Source organism: Trachurus japonicus, chromosome 9 (assembly GCF_045865225.1).
Source record: "Trachurus japonicus isolate A0001 chromosome 9, Traja_1.0".
NCBI classification, from domain to species: domain Eukaryota; kingdom Metazoa; phylum Chordata; class Actinopteri; order Carangiformes; family Carangidae; genus Trachurus; species Trachurus japonicus.
The window spans coordinates 38,465,150-38,484,766 of NC_140915.1; the positions used below are offsets into that span (position 1 = coordinate 38,465,150).

The window sequence follows — 19,617 nt, forward strand, 5'->3', positions numbered from 1 at the left end:
GAAACGGTGCAACCCCCCCCTCTCTTGTTAACATGATGCTGTGATATCTGAAATCCAATATTCTATATCCACATTCAATCTTTTCTTTCCCTCTCCTTCTGAACTCCTGCTCCCTCTGCTTTTTCTCTTTGTCTTGCACCAAAATAATTTCTTTCCGGGAGTACCTGAAAATGTCTGTAATTTCCACATCCTGTTTTGACAACTCACCCCTCCCCCGCCCTTGCAAGGCTTCCTTTTCCCCTCCTCGTATCCACCTTCTTATTTTTTTGATTCTTTGCACATTTTACATGCCTCACCACACCTCTCCCTTTCTTTCCTCTTTTCTCCTCCTCTGATTCACTCTGCCAGTCGTGTTGTTTGCCGTGGAAGGTTTCAGAGGAGGCAGCAAAGATGCTGCTGTTTTTCTTCTCCACCCTTTGTTCTGTTTTTACTTTCTTACTTGTTTTTCTTCTCCTCCCTCGCGCGTCTGTGTGCTTTCTTCTTAATCTCCCCTTCAGTTTTTTTTTTTTTTTTTGCTTCAGTCTTCTTCGTGAATGTTGAGTAGAGACACGCAACCCAGATGAAGGTCACATTGGGCTAAAAGAGAGACAGAGAAGAAGAAGAGAGGGGGTAATCAGTGACAGGTGGAAGTACACACACACACACACACACACACACACACACACATAAATGCACACATACACAGACGCATTAAAACTCCACAGTGAAATCATCTGTGGTCTAGAAACATCTGGCTCTTGGGTGAACTACTGTAGCTACCGAGCAAACCGCCAACACAATACAAGAGGTCGTAGGAGCTGTAGCTTTATTTTTGAATGCTCACAAACCAATTGTTGTTTAACTGTGTTAAAAGTTGAAAAGATTTTGAATTTTCAAAGCAAATTTTAATTGCGTTTAATGAGTCGCCATGACTTTGTGTCTCTGCAAACAAGAGATCAGTCACACAGAACAATCGAGTTGAGGATTCAAAGTTTGAAAGATGAGTGAGACAGATATTTACAAAGATAAGAACAAAAGATGAGCATCCAAAGAGAAGAACAAGAGACCCCTCTCTGCCAGCTGATCCTTGAGCTCTGGTGTTTGTGAGCAGAGCTTGTGGACAGACACCAAACACAATCTGGCCCAACACAATCATCTCAAAATGAAAAGAAGGTTATATCAAATATTGGAACAAAACCGCTAAGTCACAAAATAGATTAGAGGCCTATTTAACCCTGAAGAGAGAGCACATGACAGCAGAGTACCTGGCCACCAGACTAAGTAAGTAGAAACAGGCCTTCCACAGGCAGAGACAGATACATGGTGACACAGAATCACACGTCCTACTGTTCTGTGAGACATACAAGGATTTGAGGTTTGAGATTTGAGAGGTTTTTCTTTGAAAAACTAAGCAATATAGCATATATCCCCAGTTTATCCATGTCTCTGAGCCTCAGAAACTGCCCCTGTCTGTGTGGGGAGGAAAAGCAGCCTGCAGCGTGAGCTGGAAAATATATAAACTGCTGTCACACAAAAGAGAAACGATAGAGTGATTACATTAGTAGCACATGTCCTGACAATATAATTGTCATTAAATTGCTTCCAGTATAATCTATTCTACGTATATGGTACTTACATATTATTCAATTTTTTCTGTCTGTTTCTTGTCTGTACTGTATTCATTTGATAACTGGACTGAAATTACTCATCTGTCATGTCAGTAAAGCCAAGCAGAGATTACATGGAAAATGTCTCAAACAGCTTAGAAAAATGTCCTTGTTTCCCCCCCCCATACATTTGGTATCTTGACTTAACCTATCACTACTAGTCAGAACATCCTAACTAATTTTGAACAGGACTTGTTTATCTGGTGTTCTTTATTCCATGTTACTTGTCTATTTTGTATGACACAATACAATCTTAAGATAGGCTATTCTTTCATAACAAGAGTTGAAAAGAGAACAGTTGTGGTCCAAACTTGTGTACCTATTTTTAAGAAAGCTTGTTAGCTAAAAGAAAAATACCATAAAGTTAAAAAACCCCAAAAAACCAAACAGTTGACAGCTGTCTGAAAATCATTGCGATGTAGAAGTGGATGATGCAGTCGAGTTAACAAGCTAGGATAAGTTCGCCCTTTGTGGTTCAGAGCTGTCAAGGTGGATTCTTCCTGCTGATGAGCACAGCAGCGTGTGGACCAACACTGAGCCTGATGTGAAAATGTGTGTGGATTAACTTGATTTCATTGTACTGTACTTGTGCTGCTTTAATACACACACATGAAACACACTCTCTGACCTCACACATCTACACACACACACACACACACACCTGAATGCTTGAGGCTGGCATTCATTGGATCCCACGGTTCACGCTGCAGATCACATAACTAACTGCAGAGTCCCAGCCAAGTCTGTGTTTGTGTGTACACTTTTATCCGCATATGTGTGTATATATATGTGTGTGTGTGTGTGTGTGTCTAGAGGCCAAGATTCATGTCAGCATCAGCAGCACACTAATCACAATTGAGAGCGCCGCGGGCCAAGCGGACACTGTCAGTAACGTATGGGTCGGCTACTGTTACACACAGGGAGCGCACAATGGCAGCAGCCAAACCTCTGACACCATCATAGTTCATTCACTGCTGTCAATAAAGCAGCACTGGAAAACTCTGCTACATTTTGTGCACAGTGTGCTGCACTATATTGACGAGAAAAGCTGTGATGTCCATCAGTCTATATTGACTGAAGCCAGACACGCACACGCACACAACCTCATATTCTGGGTAAGACCATCACAAAGCTGTTAGAAAAATCAGATGTGAAATCTTTTAAAACCCTCTCTGGTTCAGACTTTTTTTTTTTTCTAAATGTCCTGTGGAAGTAAAAGTAAAACAACCCTGTTTTTTATTTTGTGACATGGCAGTTTCCAAACAATCCAATATGTTTTTAACTGTTTTTTTTTTTTAACTTAAAAGTGGAAAAAATGTTCTCAACCCATAAAGGGATAATTTAATCCTTCATGGTTTTAATTGGGCAGCGACAATTTGAAACCAGCTATTGACTTGTTTTTCTAAAAGGAGAGAGCACCCGAAGAGTCTGGATGGATCCTGCAAGAAAATAAAGGCCGAGTTACGTAAAAAATACGAAACTCTATTTGGTGGTGGGGTCTCAGAAATCCAGTTAGTTTAATTAAATATGCTGTAAAGTGAATTCGGACTTAATCAGGGACCTCATGGCTGTGGCTAACTCACCATATGAGTGTGAGTGTGTGTGTTTGTGTGTGTGTGTGTGTGTGTGTGTGTGTGTGTGTAACGCCTCTGGTAGAGCGTTTAACCCTTCGGTGAGTGTCTCCACCTGGGACTGAACCGACGGCCCATCTGCTGAGGCTTCACCAGCAGCAGAATAACTTTAAAGGCTGTTAGGAAAAATGACTCTCCAAGATGAAATATACTGCTGCTACTGAGGCTACTGGCTGGGATACCTATGCACACACACACACACACACACACACACACACACACACACACACACACACACATACACACACACAACTATGTGACAACACAGCAGCATACTGGCCATCTTTGGGAGATTTTTCCTAAATAAGTAAGTCATCCAGACCTCAGCTTTCCATTGGCCTCATCCAGGAGAACACAGCAGCCAAAAAGCCTGCAAGGCTCCACACTTACACACACACACACACACACACTAACCCACACACACACATACACACATAAATATGGATGAACGTCTGCACACAAACCGAGGCCCATAACATATAGTCCCCAAGCATAGACGCAGGCAGACACACACACGAGGCCACGGAGCAGAGAGCGGGGCGGAGTGACAGAGTCTGGTTAAAAAACAGCATTTCAAGAACACCTGCACACACACACACACACACACACACACACACACACACACACACTCACACACACACACCTCCAGGTGCTGGCTGCCTGTGTGTTTGACAGGCAGCACAGTGAGTGGCTGTGTGGAAGCCAGCCAGCCGCTCGTGAATCAGCAATGACTAACAGTTTAAACCTGCACTTTCTCAGCTAATCGCCTGCATGCTTATTGTAAATACATGTGTGTGTGTGTGTGTGTGTGTGTGTGTGTGTGTGTGTGTGTGGGAGGATGTGTGTTGCATGATGTGAGCATGCAGTGTCTATATGAGCCTGCATGGGCCTTTAATTGCCTTGCACCAAATTTGACATTGTCTAAGCTGACAGCACCCTGATGAGCAGAATAAAAGTGGAGCGATGATGTAGCCGTCACTTCCTCCCATCGGCCTCGACAAGAGCACAACTCCACGCTCTGTTTGATCACTGCACAAGACAACGCAATTGGATGCTAATCACATGCAAAGGCCCGAGCTTTGAGCGTGTGCCAAAGTGTGTGAGTCTGCATCGTAAGAGCGCGCGCATGTGGTCTGTGTGTGTGTGTATGTGTGTGTGTGTGCGTGCCAGTGATGGCAGCTCTAATCAGCAGCAGGATTGGAAGAGGCATGTGGCAATAAAGCCCAACAAAATGCCTGCCAGTCCATATTAGAGCCGAGCACTCTCCCAAAACCTGGCCGGCAACACACACACACATCCACGCGTGTACGCACACACAATCCATCTTGCTGGACATCTGGCCAAGGTCAGAGCTGCATCTGAGCGATGAATGCCAACTTATCACCCCACCCACACCACCCACACAACAACAACGGCTCTCCACCCCCCCTTGAAAACAAAAAAGACTGAGCTGCAAAGCCGGACTTTTCTGACTTTGTCCTCCAGAGTGATTCACTAGTGAACTCTGACCCCTCTAAGTGCAGCACATTACTCATGGGTCGTGATTTACAAGCTAAAATTAGAGATGGCCGCCATTTGCTGGGTCCATTATCAACGCCAAGGCATGACAGAGTCAATTCCCACAGAGATCCCTCATGAGAGTCGTCAATCCATACTCAACTGAAGGATCGATTATTCAGTGTACCATAGAAATGACTGTTATACAGCTGAAGGTGTAGCATTTGTCTTCTTCATGCTTTGGCCTCTCCATGAAAGATTATGTCTGCTCTGTGCAACTACTCTGCTCTTATAGACTTTGGGAGATTTCTGGCTTTAAAGATCAATACTGACATTTTAACAGTCGCTCTGCTCTAACAATGTGAAATTTAATTACACTGTACATGTTTTTTTAAAAGCTGTTATTAATGTCTTCCTTGATGTAATTAGATGATTGACTAAAGCTTTATAGATCTATTATAAATATTAATAAACATAAAAAAACGTATGCCACACTGTAAGAAATCGTTTTAACTAATTGGACTGTATGATCACTGATTACGCATTTATTTAGGCTACAGCTTTATTATGAATAAAGGTTTTAACACAGGGTGTTATTAAAAGATTTTTCACAACCTGGCAACCCAGAATTTGCTCTAAGCAATGGCCTAGAATTGATTTCTGAAGCAATATAATTATCCTTGCAATCACAGCAATTTATACCACCTTAATGATAGGCACTTAATTAGAGAAAGGTACCAATAATGTGGAAGAGTTATTGAAAATATCAATTCCAAAGGGACACAGTCCTCAGGGACCCACTTCAGAACCTTGAAGAAATGTTGGTGGCTCACATCCAACCGCAAAGACCGAGGCCAAATGAAATTAGTTTTTTCTTGTCGTGGTGGTTGGCCAAAATCAACATTTTGTAAGCGTTTCAACATTTAAATAATAAAAATAAGAATTCACTTCTAAAGCGTTAAAAACGCGGCGTATCCGGTCGGCCAAGTAGCCGGGCCCACAGGTTATAGGAACCACAACATTTATCAGTCAGAAATCACCTGAGAATGGCTGCGCCCACTGGGCAGATGGATAGTAAGAGTTTTGCTACACTTGATGACCTCGCTAACGTTACCAGTGTGCCAGAGGAAAATATTTGCTTTGCCAGTTGCGAACTCTGTAAGTGCAGCCCACAGCACAGATGCTATCAAAGCCTCTGGCGCCGCAGTCTGTCAGAACACATCCACCAAGTTTCTGGCGGTGCGAACCAGAGATTTCCAGTCCTATTGTCTCTGAACAGGGATGAAAAAAAAACCCTCTGTACTTGTTGGTGTCGACAGATAAAATGATTGTGATTGAATTTTTTTTTTTCAGTGAAGTGGGACCTTCCCACTATTATCCACTCATTTCCTGTGTGAAGCGAAGAGCCTGCATCAGTGCTTTTGGCAACTGATATTTGTTTTGAGCCGAGGAGCTCAGTGCTGCCAGAACACACAGGAGCCGTAGTGGACACCAAATACCGAGCAGCACCTGGTGTGTGAGCCCGACTGGGGGAGAGACACACAGAGAGTGTAAAACTCTCACATTTGTCAGTAGATCCACAACATATGTATGAGTGCTTTATATCAAAGGCACGCACTCCACCGGGTTTTATCTGTTTTGAAAGTGAAAAGTGATGAAATCAATCCATGAGAACAGAGAGTTCATTCACCTGAAGTGAAGTGTGTTTTTGAAGTGTAAGTGCAGTGTATGTGCATGAGAAGAGGAAAGTCTCGTAAAATGAGTGGGGGTGAGTGCATGGGGTTGGGAGGCCTCGGTTGTGCATGCATGCATGTGTGTCTGTGTGTGTGTGAGTGTGTGTGTGTGTGTCTGTATTAGACATCTGTTTACATAAGTGGGAGGATGTGATGGTAAAGCACTAGCTTGGGCCCTGGCCTTTTCACAACAAGGCCCAGGGCAGTGAGGAGGTTTATCCTAATATTTGTCTCATACTGGGGTAAAGCCTAACAAATCCCTTCTGCTGAGGTGCCCTCCAATAAAACCTGCAACGTTCCACACAGGCCTTCTTCATTGGACCACTTACACTCCTGATCTCTGCTTTTCTCACCACTCATGGGTGTCAACTCAGGAGTAAACCTCTCCATCTAGTGAAAAGCCTGGTGAAGGTGTGAATACTCACAAGGTGCAGTAAAAATAAATAAGTAAACACGTTAATCTTGATGCCAATCAGTGTCAAAATGCCTGTTTGACCATCTGTAAATGATCTGTGCTGTTTTGTTACAGCTGCAATAATAAATCATCCATCCATCCATCCATCCATGCATCTTCTATCACTTATCAGAGGGTGGGTCTCCAAGTCCTCCTGAGGGATCCCACAGCGATCCCAGACCAGATGTGTTATATAATGTGTGTTATTATTTTTATGGGTTTTTTTGCATCAAAACTGATTAAATCATTAAGTTCCTTTTTTTGAGCATTTACATGAATCTAAATGGCCCGAAACAAATAAATAAATACAATAATAAACCACAGTCTTGGAGTCTCTGGGGTATTTTGAATATTTATCATTGTGAATTTATTCGGTAAATGGTTCAAACTCCACATGAAAATGTCAAAAGAGCATATAAGTTTCTAGGTTTTACTGGAAATGGAGTTTTTAACAACCAACCATTGATGGGGGGGGTAAAAGGTGCCTGTAATGTTTATGCAAGTGTGTTTTTAAATAAATGAAACATGGTATACTAGAGAACAGTTGCACCAACACTGATGAAGTTGCGACTGATTGTTAAATTATAAAACAGACGTGTGTGTTGATTCCATATATCTGCCAACAGGAAACGCCTCCGCAAATAAACATCCTTGATTTTCAGACAAAACAGAAGAATTAAAAAATGTACTTGTGTCTCAGCCTTGGACCTGCGGGGTAGTTACTTGGCATATCGGGTCTTGAGTTGACCCCTAAAGAACAATTGCTCCCACCAGTGAATAAGTAAACTGAGTGAACATACAGCCCTTCTCTGCATTCGCTGTAATTTTATAGATTTAGTCAAGGTCATGGCAATTGTGCTTTTTCTTCTTCCCCTGTGCAGCAGCCATCGGCAGGGATATCCTGTTTCATTAGCTTTCCTCTCACTGCTGCTGCCGTGTGTCCAACAAAATGTAGCCGGCTGAGGGTCGGGCTCTGCAGCTGAAATAGCAAGCAGCCGGGGAACCATACATGAGTGGAAGATTATTGACAGAGAGGGAGGTTAAAGACTAATACGGTGGCTATAGAAAAGAAAGACCTCCCCTTTCAAAAACATTCACATTTTGTTGCTTCTCGGCCTGGAATAAAAACAAAAAATGTCCAATTCTATTTACTCAATGCAACCTACAACATCATAGGAACACTTCTGTTTTTTTTAACAACCTCCAGTAAAGACTTGCTCTAAGAACCACCTTCTGATTTAATTCCAGCCTTGAGTCTGTTTAGATGCAGCTCTACCAACGCTGCACACCTACACAGTGCAACATTTGCCCACTCTTCTATACAGAACTGTTGAAGCTCTGTCACGGTGGATGGTGACCTCTTCCACTCATTCTCAACAGGCTGCAAGGCGCTGACTACAGGCCATGCAAGGCCGCTGACTGTGTTCTCCTCCAGCAGCTGTACAGTATGGCCAGTCCGACCTGCGTGCTTCACATCAATGTAATGCTGAAAGTAGGGCTGCAACTAACGATTATTTTCATTATCGATTAATCTGTTGATTATGTAAAGAAATAATCGATTAATTGTTTGGTCAATACGATGTTCAAAAATCTTCAAAAATGTCAATCAGTGTTTCCCAAACCACAAGACGACGTCCTCAAATGTCTTGTTTTGTCCACACACCAAAGAGAGACTCAGTTTATTGTCATAAAGGGACAAAGAAACCAGAAATATTCACTTCTAAGAAGCTGAAATCAGTGAATTTGGACTTTTTTTCTATTATTCGATTATCAAAATAGATTGATTAATTATTGTTTGATTAATCGATTAATTGTTGCGGCTCTAGCCGAAAGGGAATCTTCTTCCCGTCTTTAACTTTCTGTCAGTATTTGCCCCCCCCCCCTATCCGTTTCCCTTCTATTAATGTTGGGAAAGCCTGAGGGTGGAAGAATTCTGTTTGGAGGCTGTGAAGCAACAAATTGTAAAAATCTTTGATGTCACTGTATGTGAGCCTGAATCGCTTCTTGCATCTGTGTGTGCAAGTCGGTGTGTGTGTGTGTAGATTCATACTTCCCCACTTGGTACTGTGTGTTCGGGTTACTTAATTTGTACACATGTGAGTACTTGCATCTGCTCCTCTGCTTGTGTCCTTGTTTGTGTGTGTAGGTGAAAGTAGCAGCATGAGCTCAGCACATCATCTCATTATGTGGCGCTCCCCGCCTGCAGGAGGACCCTGTCCCTAATGGCCTCTGTGTTCATTATAGTGGGGAAGGCAGAGGGCAAAATACAGGCCGCCATCCCCCACCATGGTAACTGCCGGACCCCCGGGGGCCGCGCTGCTTGGCTGGCCGTCCTGCTCAGCCTCTTGCTCCGGCCCTGGGGGACAGATGCAGAGGGGAGTTTGACAGCTAAACAAATGAGATCACCTCCCAGCACTGACGTTTACCTCAACCTAACATGACTCCACACAGTTTATCAACCTTTCCTGACCTGTCTGAGCTTATATTTATCTTTAAAGGGTCAGTTCACCCAAATTACATATATGTTTTCTTTGAACCCATTTCGCTATCTTTTTTATCTTCCCCTTTATCTGCTGTTGGTTAAAAGCTGCATCAGTCCTGCCACGACACATCAACACAGGAAGAGCAACACAATGTCATGGAAAAACCATGAGGAGGGCCTGCGCTGCTGGAACAGGCACTGCAGCTGAAAGGGGCTGGGTGACAGGGTGTAACGCCACAATAACAAAAAGTCCTGCCTGCTGCAATGCAAATACATCCTCTCCCAGCCACCTGCAGTAGGAGATGCTCAGTGGAGGTCCTGCATATAACAGTTTTTAAAAGTTCTGGTTGTTGGACAGAATATGTTATACTGGTTGTTAAAAGTTATTTGCACTTGTTACAGCCAACTAGGCCTGATGGTAGTGGTTCACGAGGTGATGTAAAGTGACATTTCTATGTCAGTGTATGAATCGATTGAGTGGCCAAAACCTAGAGGGGGCTGTCAGACGACTGAGGTTCAGCTCCCAGTTACATCTCTGCTTACTGTCCTGATACGCTCGATACGCTGTAGGAGTTCCCTGAGCATCGCTGCACTTCATGTGAACAGAACAGATGCACCTTGTTAAAGAAACATCATCCAGGTCTAGATATATATATATATATATATATTTTTTTTACAGAATATTGCTGTCAAAAGTTTTCATAGGGACTATTTATTCAGTGGAAAGTAGTTCCCCAAAGAGTATGACAACTTACAACCTGGACAAATCCATCCCATGCAGCCTACGCTTCGACTGCAGTCACATCACTCAGCCGCGGACAGAGACGGACAGTCGCGGCGATGACAGGCAGGGAGACCCGGTGCGTGGACGGAAATTACTCATCTTTCTATTCTTACGAGGACATCTGTTCTTCTAAACACACAGCAGGTGACTGACGTCTGCACACACGCACGCACGCAGTGGACTCAACCTGTTTAGCCCCAACATAATGAAGCACATAATCACATCCACGGACGCTGAGACACAAAGGAGTTAGATCAAGACGGATTATCCCCATTACACCCACACACACACACACACACACACACACACACACAGATGACTTCCATGCACGCAAAGACGCATTAGGAGTCCACACAAACAAGTGCGACAACCTCAGACTGTTTCCACAGAACGAGGAAGGAGAAGGAGAAGGAGATAAGGCAGGGGAAGGAAAATGGAATTCTTTGTCTCAAAGAAATAATTATTTGACGATATGAAGGCGTCACATAGAGAGAGTAAAAGAAGGAAAGACAAAAGGAAAAAAAACATACTCTCTTTCTCTCACACACACACAAACCCTCTGAGCAACTCTGGCTGAGGTCATCTTTATTAATAAACCCTCTGACAACAAACACCCTCACATCAAGGCCCTTGCCCTCCCTTTCTTCGCTCCTTGAGAGACGGCAATTGCCAGACTGACACAGAGGGGAGGGGGGGGTGGGTGGGGGTTGTGGGGTGGGTGGCAAGGGGGGGTCGGGGTGGGTTGTCTGTAACCCCATGCACACACATGCACACACACCCGCAGTAGAGGATGGCCTAGAGACGGCATGTCAGTGATCTGTCAGAGGGTAACAGTGCGGAGCAAGGTATGTGTGTGTGTGTGTGTGTGTGTGTGTTTTGGGGTACAGCAAAAGAGAAGAAGGCCAGACAGACAGGAAGTTTGCCCTGCACACACGCTCAGACACACACTAAGAAACATGCCCCGGCTCATTTGTTCCCACTGACAGGAGAGGAGAGGGATGGTTTGCTCCAAGACGTGCCTAAGGGAGGAGGACAGGTGTGTGTGTGTGTGTGTGTGTGTGTGTGTGTGTGTGTGTGTGTGTGTGTGTGAGTGTGTGTGAGTCAGGGGAAGAGAAGTAGTGGAAAGAAACTCAAATTTGTATCAAAGCTTAAAGGTATAATGTGTAGGAATTAGCCCCCCATCTAGCGGTGCGGTTGCATATCGGAACATATTCTTGATGTTGCATTCACATGAAATGGGCAGACGTCAGACAGACAACAGACGCTGCATGTAACAGGATAAACAAGCATCTATGTAAACAAGTGGTCCGCCAGCACGAGGCAAAACAATACAGGCGTGACAACATGTTGTCATGGTGATGTCGTATTGTACGTTTGATCGTCTTTCTCTCGTCGAGTAAAATGACGTCTGCCTGACTGCACCTGAATGCAACATCAGTGCCTCCGTCCTTCCTCACACTACACAGTGGTGACAGTTTTAACAGGCCGAGCCCACAGCTCCGCTGAGTTTCTATGGTTACCTACGGTCACACTGCCACTCAACGTAAAAAATGGCGATGCAACATGGCCGCCTCGGTTCGGTGCGTCGCCCACTTATGTATTTGTAACGACTTGTAACAACTCATTCTAAGGTACCAGAAAGCTTTCATTTGTGCGCGGGTGTGATTCGACTTCAGTGAAATACGTATTTATGAAAGACAGATTTGATTTTTGCTAATAAAAAGCCAAATAAGTTACTGGGGCTTTAAGAATGTGTGTGTTGGGTTATGTGCGACTTCACTCGATGTGTTTGTGTGTGTGTTTTGGTTTGACTTTATCTCCTTATAAATGTTTACCTCTGAGGATTTGCATGTGCTGTTTGCTGTGAGAGAGAGAGCGGCTGTAGCTGTGCAGGGCTTATGATGGAACATTAGGGCCTGACCTGGAATCACTGCAGCACAACATCCATGTATCAGCGCGCTGTGACCCTGCACAGTAGTTTATAATGCTATATGATGTTATCATGAACATTAAATTACATTTGTCAAGGAGGATGGTGTGTGCATCCCTTCTTCCTGGTGAAGCCTGTGGTCTCAACAGTCCGACACATCTTTGCTGGTCTGAGTCACAACGGTACAAAGCCAAGCAAGCACTTTGGACTATATCTGGTTCTTATGATAGATCTCAGTACTGTACTGTATATGTGGCAGCTCAGTATCCAGTATTATTGTGCCTTTTGTTTCTACAACCCCGGGCAAAAATGATGGAATCACCACTCTTGGAGGGTGTTCATTTAGTTGTTTCATTTTGTAGAAAAAGGGCAAATCACAGACATGCCACAAAACAAATTTTATTCAAAATGCCAACCTTCTGGTTTTAAGAAACACATAAAAAGCAAGAAAGAAAATTGTTGTATTTTCTTTTAGATCAAGTAGAGGGAAAAAATATGTAATCACTCAAATCTGAGGAAAATATTATGGAATCTCTTACGTAGCATCAAGATAGAAAACTTTTTACTTTTTGAAAACAGAAAATTCAGAAGAAAACAAATGAGGAACAAATGGGTGGAAACTGGAGTCAACGTCTGTGACCGAACTGTAAGAAACCACTGAAAGGAAGAGATGGGATTTACTACAGAAAAGACAAAGGTCATCATTTACACCTAACACAGTGGGCTAATGAAAAGCAATCACGGACTGCAGATGACTGGATGAAAGAGATACTTTTCTACAAAATTAAACAACTAAATGAAAACCCTCCAAGAGTGGTGATTCCATCATTGTTGCCAGGGGTTGTATACACACAAAGCTCATATGAATAGCTAATATAAGATAATAATTCTGTATATGAAGAGGCCTTGAAGCTTCAGCTCCCTCTTCATCTCTACAGTCTGGTGGGTGAGTACTGTATCCTAGATATTCCTTCCCCTACCTACATCGTCGAATTCTTTCTAGTGTGCGCCAAGGTGCTCCCAATTCAAGATATATAACCCCTGAAAAGTCGGACATGCCCAGAACACCTCCAGAGGGCATCCTAATAACGTGCCTGAACGCTCCCAGACAAATCTTTTATACGAGGCAGCGGTTTGAACTCAGAGCTCAGTGTTGGTCTGATGACCCGTGTTCACCTGGGACTATCGCTGTGCAACATTTATGACCCTGTGTGCCGTGCAAAAAGAGCTAAGTGTGTTTATTTCAGTGTCTTGAAGGCAGATGGGGAGGAAAATGCAGGGAACTCATGAGCTGTGTTTGTGAATACAAACAAAATGCAGCAATGAATTTCACCTTTTGGCTCAGTTTTCTGTCTGGTTGAGCCTTGTCCACTGTTCCTGCAGGATGATACTTCCACACGGTTTCTTTTATTTTATTCTGGGATCGCTATGCAACCAAATGTCAATGCAGTTTTGTTGTTGGTCTGAACGTGTATCCTGTGAAGTGACATTTCTGTAGGTGGCACTCTTTTCCTTTTAAAGCCTCGCCGGCTGTCACCGTCACGGTTCACACGCCGCTTATTCTTCTAGTTATTCCAAACAAACAAACTGCTGCCGCCGCCGCTGCTGCTGACAAATACAAGACACATTACTTCCCCATGATGCTACTTGTTGCAGGAGAAGCTTCATGGGACCGACTTACATAACGCCGTGAGTGTTTACGACAGTGAGGCTCAAGTAAAACAAACAAATAAAAGTTTTATGAACTGAGAATATATGAAATCACTCGTGTGTTGTATCATTTTGCTGAAGCGAGAGAAGCGAAGGGTGTGGCAGATTAATGAACCCCACCGTCAGACACGGTTAAAACGCAGCAAGTTATATCCTACATGATGTAAATCCGGCGAGAGGGATGAATAAGTCATGCCAGATCTTCAGAAGGAGCTCGGGGAACAGAACATGTGACAACATTTCGACCTTACTGCATCGTCTTTGCTGTGTAAATGCAGAACAGCTGGCGAATTTCACCATTCGCTCTGGTTGGGCTGCATTTAACGTTTTGGTGGAGAAGCAATTTCTTTTTCCACCTCAATGAAGCAGTTTTATGATATTTGTGCTTCTCTTGGAGGCTGCGGGGTGGAGAGATGGCAGACAGCGAGGGTACAAACACAAATGTTGCCAAATGGGTTTCGAGCACACTGTGTTGTTGGTACAAGTTCTACAGCTCAGACCTGGACAGACCCGGGACGGTCTCAGGCCCGTTTTCTGGTGCAGGGCCACGAAACTGAAGTGTTGTCATATTCATATGGGAGTCTATATTTACCATTGTACCTTATGCCTGCGTGTATATATAATGCTGCATGTATATATAGATGTAAATTCAATGATTGCTCAAAAATAGCAGCGAGGCGACGCCAGGCATTTACATTCATCTCACTCCGCTGCTGCTTACTAAATGGTAAACAACTGGCAGCCCAGACACCATGACCAACAGGGATTATATCACCTCGTCATGAGATCACAGCGGGCCTGTAGCCAATTGCTCAACGTGCTTCAGACTGTCAGGACTGGTGGAGACAAGATTAAACTCTCCACTCAAACCCTGGGCTCACTTACATTTTATCCATTTCCAATGTGAGCCTAACTGGAATCAATGCCGGAGTAATGGACAGTGAGAGACCGTGTTAAAGTATAATGCTACCTGCTAAATGTAGTTTCTGGCCATTCAATGTGAGCAGAGAGCTTACCGTGTAACATTGTAAGGATAAATTCCCTCAGTGGAAGAGGGAGGGAGGGAGGGGGGTTAGAGAACGGGAGATGTGGCCGATTTGAATCTTTAAGGTAAATATCTTAAGAAGCTCTTTTTCTTGGAGATGCAGGATTTAGAAACTTGACTGTTAAATTGTAAAAGAACAACTCAGATCCGGTGTTCTCCGCACAGTTTATTTTTGTCAGAGTGGAAAATTCTCTGGAGCCGCTCTTACACCACCATGTGACAGCCAATAACTACCATACAACAAAATGGTATAAGGAGGGTTAGCAGCTCATTAAGGCAAGTTTCACTGCAGGGTTTTAAAGCAGGAAGCCCAGAAGCTGCATAGAAAATCATTACTTCATCTACATCACAATCACAGACGGAGACTCAGCTTGATTTTTATACAGACTGAAACATAAAGATCAACTTTAAGAACCTGTCATTTATTCATGCACAGAGTCGTCACATGTAGCTTTGTCACCAGGGTGCTTTTTTTTTTTCAACTTTCCAGCCATCGCAAATTGCAAACAATTTTGAATAATATCAACATAAACAAACCTGCCTCTGAATAAATGTGGCACTCACTGGTGGCTGACACATGCTGTCAGCGGCTGAATCAAAAGCTCAGTAGTCAATTTAAAATGGAAAAATGTCTTCGGCCCGGTAAGTGGAAGCAACATCTGCACCAGTGGAGGGCTGTGCTGCAGAGGCAGCCTGGTTTTTTTTAAAAAGGACGTGTCGAATTCAAGACGCATGATTTTTTTTCTATCACATTATATGAAAATTAGGACACACACTGAGACATTCAGGGGAAAACATCATCCAAATCCAGTTGGTAGAGGTAAATTGTTGTGAAAGTCAAACCTTTAAAAGCAAACACACACTGATCAACAGTTACTCAAGGAACATCTGATTTAGGAATAAAAAAAATAGGCGACTGCACCAAAAAGGGGAAAAATAACACTCCCTGGCCCTTTAAGTCAAGTTTAGAGGAGAGAACTAGGCCATTTTGTTGCTGCAATGGAAAAACAAAAGTGGCAGGGTGTCTGGGTGGCAAACGCAGAGGGGGGAAAATGACAGTGGTACAAAGAAATCAAATAAAGACTGACAATAAATGAAGTGCAGAGGAGGCCGGTGGTCACCGAGCAGAAGTCAGAGAGCCGCTGACGACAACAATCACCGCCTCGCTCTTCTTTATCTGCAGTATTTGCCGCTCTTCCCGTTCTTGTCTGCATCACTCTATCTTACTTCTCCGGCTCTCTTTCATCATTCCAGAAACCTCTCAGGCTCCCGTTCCCTCAATATGAGTTTTCTGTTTTCTTTCATTTATTTCAACCTCCATTTTCTCTTTTTCTCGGTTCTATCTGGCACTTTCTGACTTTTTATTTTTCTGTCTATTGGACTCTCTCTCTCTCTCTGCCTCCTTGTTTCTCCCCTTTTTCCAGTCTATTTATCTGCCTGACACTACATCTCTGTCTATTTTCAGTCTTCACTCTTTGAATGAGTGATATGACATTTTAGGAAACACTTTTTAGGTTTCTTCCAAAGACTGGGATGAAATGTCAATATCACTCTCGTGTCTGCACGACGGACTTGAAGCTCCAAGCAGATTCAGTTAGCTTAGCATAAAGACTGGAACCAGGGGAGACAGTTGGACTAACTTTAGTCTGAAGTGGAAAGAATGAATCTGGCTGCATCTTCCATTTCTTCTAAATTAATAAAGAGAGATGACTTAGATTCTGTTATAGCTTTTAACACAGAGACTGAAAGCACAGCTACCTTAGGTGCGTGCCCCTGCTTTCAGTTTCTCTAAACAAGGCAAACCATGTCTAGACTTCTACTTCAGGCACAGACATCAGAATAAAGTCACTTTTTGAACAAAATGAAAAAGAACACAAATATATACACACACATACAGACATTCAGGCTGCTCCTCTCTGTCTTTCTCTCCCCCAGGTCTATAGTGTCTATACCTGTGGAGTTCCTCCATTTAAATGAATGATGAGGTGCTGATCAATCTCATGATCCCTTTGCTAAAACCAATAAGTCAATAGACAGACTCCAACTGCTGATTCTACAAGCACAGACACACACTCTCACAGTGACATACACACTAACACCTTTGTAGTTAGGTAACAACACTCTGGTGCGCTTTCTCCACTGTTTGACTGATTAAGTGTGCGGCAAACGTAAACCAACATACTGCTACAGCCCAGGTGAGACCCACTGCAAGCTTTTAATGCCTTCAGACTAATGACTGTGTATGTGTGTGCGCTTTGTGTCTGTATCTCCTAATTAATATGCATTTGTTGATCTCTGTACTGTGCGTGTGTGTGTGTGTGTGTGCGTGGGAGCCTCTGTGTGTGATGCTGCGGTATGTTCAACAAAACAAGAATAAGCAAGTACAGAGACTTTATGTGTCATGGTGCCACAGCAGATGTGTTTGTTAATTTTACGTAGCCCCCACCCCACCACCCATGGAGACACACACTCACACACTACACTACAGTTGTCTTCCCTCTGGTGTCTTTGTGAGTCAGTCCTGTCAGTGTGTGTGTATGCACATCTTAATCTCCCAGTTTAGACAAACCCAGCAGAGATGCTAGTAAATGTTGTTAATAAAGTCTAGCGGGAGGTCTGTCTGCCATATAACCGTGGTAACGCCTACGCACGCCGCACACACACACACACAAATACAGACATCCACAAATGCAGATATATATAATTAATAAGACTAAAGGAGATACAGACACAAAGCACTCAGACAAAGACACACCCTCACACACTTAAAGTCAAGGACACACAAACGCACAAAGACACACACTGGAACAGGTACAAAACACACATTCAGATTCAGACACAAAGAGATTTAAGATGCACACAATGTTAACACACACTCACATTGTTGCAGACACAAAGAAACAGCCGCACAAACTCAAAGAAACAAAGGCAAAGGCACAGACACAAAGAAACAGAAATACAAATACACACACATACACAGACACACACACACACACACACACACTGCGACAGAAGGCATGGGCCTGACAGCATGCAGCAGCAGCAGCAGAGCCGAGGCAACACCATGGTAGTCAACGCAGCTCTAGAGACCACGGTTTTGTGCGCTAAATAATGCGCACGGCAGTCGACAGAACGGCAGCTCGGTGCAACAAAGCGAGTGTCCACACAGCTGCAAAGGAGAGAAATCACACACACACGCACACATGCACACAAGCAATCACACACCAAGACAAAGCGGGGCGCTCCGGTCTTCACATGAAGACACAGGCTTATAATTAAACACACACATGTTACCAGGCATAAGCCTCATATTGAAGTTGCTGTAATTTTCCTGTCTTGGATTTGATATCTAATCAGAATAAACCAAAGAGATTCATCCAGCTGCCAACTGTCTCTGTCCTAAAGGCTCCTCCACTTTCATCAAGCCCCCCCCCCCCTCTGGAGTGAGACAATTAAAACTGCTGAAGTAAATGAGTTTCCCCCCCCCTACATGTAATGTGCTAGCCAGACCTGAATTAAACCTTCCAGAGCCACTCCTGTCACAGAATCATACGTAATATAGTTTTATGTCCTGTTCACTTACACAGTTAAAATATTACACTTCACTTTCTGAATCACAATAAATGCAATTTAAAGGGACAACGAGGAGTTTTGGAAAGAGAAGTGGTCTCATAGGCTACTACATTTACCATGAGCCTCCGTGCGCACGGTGAAATTCTTGGACCGGCGCAAGACGGACGTCTTGCCAAGAATGTTTTCATTCATCAAGAATGAAAGTCAGAGGTTCGAAGACGATCAGATAGCGTCATAGTTCCCACCATAAACGGCGATTCGGCTGTGTTATTCCCGCCGGGCAGCGTCCGCGAAACCGAGAGTAAGGAAATGCTGGTCGGCTCGCCCAGCATTTCCACCACTAATAATAACAAAATAACGATAGAGACAGAACGATATATTTATCTAAAATGGACCCATTAACAAGTGTGGGTAATGTAAACGTAGATTCATCCGCATTAATATGAGACTTTTTTAATGTCGTGGAATTTTTCGTTCTGCCGATGGAGAAACTCCTCATTGTCCCTTTAACATGAAGCTGTTAGGCCCTGAAAAAAAGTCTTGCTACTGTCAGCTAAAAGCTCTTAGTTAGCTCATAGACATATAGACACATAGATGCCGCCTCTGACGCTGCTGTCCATTGGAACAACACGTCAACGCGGCCGCCATCTTGGGTGGGGGAAGCCGTGTCTACTCACTGCATTAGTCAACAGAGGCAGAGGTAATAACTCACTGAATACTCAACCAATTTTCAAGCCGTTTGGTTTATTATAAATGTCAGACATTTTTTTTATATTAAACATACACTTACATACACACACCCACATATACACTGAAATTTGTTCTACAAGGGTCTGACTGGGTCTGACTGCTTGTCAGACATACTGTATGTCTATAGTCAGAAACCCCGTCCCAAGATGGCAGCGCTATTGACGTACGCTGAGAAGCAGAAGGCGGCATCTAGTCAGTATATATCTACGTTAGTTAGCTAAGCTACCGTTAGCTTAGGACTCTTGCAGTTGCAGCTGATGTAAACTATCAATAGACAGAGGTATTATCTTCTGCACTTTTTGTTAGTAAGTTGTTGTGCAACTTTAATTTAGTTGGACAAAGTTAGTTACAGACAACCCATCTGGTAAACAAGGATAGGAAT

The 19,617-nt window shown here is 43.5% G+C and overlaps 1 protein-coding gene across 2 annotated transcripts in view; it reads right to left on the bottom strand.

Annotated features, from left to right (window-relative positions):
• Nucleotides 1-19,617, bottom strand: part of sema4c (sema domain, immunoglobulin domain (Ig), transmembrane domain (TM) and short cytoplasmic domain, (semaphorin) 4C) — a 99,931-nt gene that overhangs the window by 65,699 nt on the left and 14,615 nt on the right. For both annotated transcript variants that reach the window (XM_085787794.1, XM_085787795.1), the window contains exon 2: nucleotides 440-576. The gene's annotated coding sequence lies outside the window, so the exon portion shown is untranslated. The remainder of the gene's footprint in view (nucleotides 1-439; nucleotides 577-19,617) is intronic.